The sequence below is a fragment of the Octopus bimaculoides genome, chromosome 13, assembly GCF_001194135.2.
Source record: "Octopus bimaculoides isolate UCB-OBI-ISO-001 chromosome 13, ASM119413v2, whole genome shotgun sequence".
Taxonomy (NCBI): Eukaryota; Metazoa; Mollusca; class Cephalopoda; order Octopoda; family Octopodidae; genus Octopus; species Octopus bimaculoides.
The window spans coordinates 16,101,633-16,106,632 of NC_068993.1; positions in this window are offsets into that span (position 1 = coordinate 16,101,633).

A 5,000-nucleotide genomic window follows, 5' to 3' on the forward strand; every position below is an offset into this window, starting at 1 on the left:
GCGTGTGCGTGTGTGTGTGTGTGTATCTGTGTGTGTATGTATGTATTCAAGCATAGACAAACAGGTGGAGACTGGATAGCACACACAACGTACTGTTTTTGCATGCGTGTGTATCATTCTGTGTGTGCGTGGGTGTATGTGTGTGTAAAATGAAACACAGTTGCATATATGTATATGTATATATATGTGTGTGCGTGTGTGTGTGTGTGTGTATGTGTATTCAAGCAAACACATTCACACATGATAATGCATATATAGACATTAACTCATGTATAATAAAGATAACTCCATACGTATTCACATCTACATGGAGTGCAATAGATAAAGAGAGAGAGAGAAGAGAGAGAGAGAGAGAGAGAGAGGTGGGAGAAAGAGAGAGTGAGAAATACAAATGAAGGCGTTCTCTTCAGAAACTTGACAGATTTTCATCAAGCGCAGTTGTTGGTAAGAAAACTTCAAAATGACAGGACAAGTCGTAAAATTGCTACGTTTTAGTGACTTGTGCAAGTAGAAGGCAGTTGCGTTTCAATTTTCACTTTAGCAAGTAATTAATATTCATCTTTTGTTTCTGTCACGTAATACTGTCGCTTCAGTGTTTAGACTAAACATTGACTTCCCTCAAGTGAACAAATAGAACGGTTACAGTTATCTTTGACAAGTTTTATAAATGTTTTCAATTATACGAACATGAAAGAAGCGATTTGTTAGTTGTAATGTACAATATGTGTCAAAGCCCGACCAGAACAAGTCTGTTGCGAAGCATATATCAAGTTATTGGCTACAGGGATTATGTTTAATCGAATAACTACAAACTCATAAAGTATACAAAGCCTGACCGATAGCGGACAAACATGATCTATATATATATAAACATACACATTCACATATCTGCAAATGTGTGCATATATGCCTAATAAAACGTATATATTTAGAGATGTATGAGTATTTATTTATATCTATCTATATGTATGTGTGCGTGTGTGTGTACGTGTGTATATGTATGTATGTATTGTATACATAAATTTTTGTGTGTGGGCGTGTGTTTGTGTTAGTATATATTATTGGTATTAGAATGAGAATTTAAAGAGGACGGACCTGTAACTTCTATTTGTTAAGAAAAGAAGTTAATAACTAACTATATGACTAACATATGATCATAAAGAAACGAAGGCACCTTCTTTAGAATTGTTCTTCGTGTAGTGATGGGGTTGGTGTTGTGGATAATTCTCATGCCATTCATGATCATTTTATGGAGCTTTTCATTGCTTGCTCCGTGTTTGGATGAAAAATGTGAAGATTATAGAGAATCGTAGAGGTTTGTGTGCGACAAAATAAGATTGTGAACATTATCGCACGTAAGAAGTTTGGATTTAGTAGAATCGGTTGGTGAGATTGATGCTTTTGACTTTGCTCTTCATCGTTGAATGAAAGACTTGTGAAGAAGCAGGCATTCCAGATACCCAATGGTCTGTGGAGAACGACTTTATTTGATAGTTAGGGAAAACCTGAGATGAGAACATAAGATGGGTGATGAGACGAAGAGACATATGTTTGTCGGATGTTACTGGGATGGAAATTGCATGAAACCAGTTTGTGTGCTTTTAAATGATTTCATGCCAATCAATCGAGTTACCCTTGTTTAGATGTTGTCTAGGATGCGATTCCTGTGTGTATACCAGCAAATCCGTCCTAAATATGGGAACAATAGTTCCAGTTCATTGTGGAATTCGTCTAAGGTTTACCGAAGTTTACTAAGTTTGGAAAAAAGTAGTTTCTGTTTCTGAGACAGAAATATAGTTTTTGAGATGTAGTTTTTACAATGCTGAGGATATGCGATCGCCTGGAAAGATTCTCAGTGATGTCAAAGCCCAATATTTGAATCAATCGGAAGGGAGAAATTGGGTTGCGATGATACTTTCATGGTATGTGTTGTGGTAGTGACATTTATCTTTGGAAGGAGACAAGATGGCTACGATTCCATTTGAGGATGTTTTCACAGTCTCTGTTCATTAAGTCAGTTAGGGTCTAGCATCAGGTATTTCGCTTGCTTGTGGATAACGCATGGGTGCAGGTATTTAGGGAGGAATGAATCATCTGTAGAGGGGTAGTAAACCGTGACGTACAGCAGGAAGATTCTGGAAACTAAACTGAATCCTGAGCATCAAAGATGATAGCGTTTGCATAAGAGAGAATAACTAGCGCGCACCGGAGAAGTGTAATACAAGAAGTAATTAATCCAAAATCGAAGATGAAAGATTGTAGCTCTCCAGTTGTTCTGGTTTCATCAAAGCCGTACATGTGGTCATTAAGCAGGAAGATAGTTTCAAAGTGTTAAAGAAGGTTGTCTATATACGTGACCTCTGAGATGTTGGAAGTTAGTGCTCAGGAAATATAGTTAGTAGGATTATAGAAAACTGCCTCTCTTGAGAATAAAGGACACTGTTGCATGTTTCCAAAGATTATACTTAAACCAGAGAAAGAGGTAGAGGAGGTTAGATTGAAGAGTCTTAGTGAGGATAAGTGCTAACTTTATGGTTAACTGTTTGATGATAATGGAAGATATATTGTCAAAGTTTGTTGGTTTTCTTAGTTTGAAGCGAACGGGGATATTTCGTTGTTGTGGGCATGTAATGCGTAACAGTGACTCTGGTACAGTGGAAAGTGAGAGTTTTACAATAAAAATACAAAAAATACACCAAATATTTTTATTCTAGTTGAAAAGAAAATAGATCATACCTTGTGGTCTTAGAACATTGGATGGTTCAAAAAGATCGGGTAATCCCAGCTGGAATACCTTTAATCATAGGCTTGATCGATAAAATCTGCTCTTGAGCTAAACAATAGAAGCAACCTCTAAAGAAAGTTATTTGTATTACCCTAACCCTAACCCTAACCCTAACCCTAACCCTATAGGGTTAGGGTTAGGGTTAGGGTTAGGGTTAGCGTTAGGGTTAATTAATTAGACTAAACGTCCAGATAATCTTGTCTCTATTAAGCAAACTTCTGAACGACATAGTATCATGTTGATTCATGTTTGCTGGTGATATTTCGTGAAAAAGATTCCCCGAACAGCCTACTTCATTTCACTAGACACGATTCTAGTTTCCATTTATATTTTCAAGAAGTTACTTCTCGTTAAACATTTAGTTCTTAAGACACTTGCAATTAGTAGCATGACGGAAAACAGCACGATACAACGAAGACGAAAGGAAATTAGGAATTTCCACTCCCTTAAGTCCAAAGCGAGCTTAATTACAGGAAAAATACCAAACTATTCTCAGAAACAATGAAAACGAAAACAGTTTCTCCAACACTGTTTCTAATTGTTAATATCGATTTATATAATGCGGTCGCATGTCAGGAACTATAGAGCGCTGGGCAAAATGTTTTACGTTCTGATTTAGACCAATCGGATTTCTTTTCTTTTGAGGGTTTTTTTCTCCGCCTTTCATCATTCCGATGTCGATAAAATAAGTACCAGTTAAGTACTGAGGGAATTTGATCAACTAAGTCTGCATTCCCACATTTGAAATCAATTTCCATTATAGTGATTCATGTAGACTAAGAGTTAAACTTCTGATAGGTTGAACCTAGAATGAAGCTTCAGCTTGGAAGCTGTTTCCCTAGATGAACGCAGCTAATGATATTAGCAAATGCACCAACACTACAATTTCTATTGATTTCTTACTTGCGAACGCCAGATTAAATGTTTTTATAGTAGTTAGTCGTTCCCTGTTTATTCTATGTTCAAAATGCACCAAGATTTGCTTTGCTGTTCATCAAACTGGGTACGTTAAAAATAGTAAATGACTAAAATCAATTCCCTACCACAATGTTTATGAAAGAAATTAACAATATTGTTTACGATGTTTCTTTTTAGTAGACACAATGACAATTTTTGGAGGAGAGGTAGTAGAGCTATCTGAACTATAGCAGTATATTACAAGTATTGTTTTGTAAATACACTAGCACTAAAATGGTTTCTTAAAGATAGCCTCTTCGCAAGGGAATGTTATATATATGGAAGAAAGTAATTTCGGGTTTTTAGTGTAAAATAAAAGTCATTTGCTTTTTATTTTTTCATTCAAAGAATGAACTTTAATCAGTTATATACTTTCCATTTTGTTCGATGATACTTTTCCATCTTTCTGGCAACTTCATGATTCCGTGCTCATAAAACTTCTGGTTCTTATCAGCCAAAGCTGAAGCAAGTGCGATTTTAGGTCAACATCATTATTGAAAGATTTACCATTCAAAGAAGTTTGCAAACTTCGAAATAAATGGTAATCTGATGGTGCAAGGTCTGGGCTACATGGTGGATGTAACATCACTTCACAACCGAGCTCCAATAATTTCTCACGAGTTAACAAATATGTGTGTGGTCTAGCGTTGTTATGGTGGAACACAATCCCTTTACGATTTGCCAATTCTGACCATTTTTCTTTGATTGCTTCCTCCAGTTTCATTAGTTGTTGACAGTAAACATCTGAATTAATCGTTTAGTCCCTTGAAGGCAGCTCAAAATTCACAACACCTTTGAAATCCCACTAAATTGACAGCATGACCTTTATTTGATACAATTCAGCTTTCGATGTGGTTTGTGCTGGTTCATTACGCTTGGACCATGATCGGTTTCGATTGATGTGAATTGTAGACAATCCATTTTTCGTCACCAGTGATGATGCATTTCAAAAATAGTCGATTTCATTGTGTTTGAGACACCTATCGCAAATATTGATTTATTGTGTAAGGTCAATCTCTTTCAGTTTATGTGGAGCCCAAATATCGAGCTTCTTAATGAGTCCAAGACATTTGAAGTATTTTCACTTGTTGTGTGTGAGACATTTAACCTCTCTACAATCTCTTGTACAGTTATATAAAAATCAGATTCAATTATGGCTTTGATTCGATCATCATCAACATCAGTCGGTCGACCAGAACGTTGGTCGTCTTTAAACGAAAAATCTCCGGAACGGATTATTTAAAACAATATCTACTAT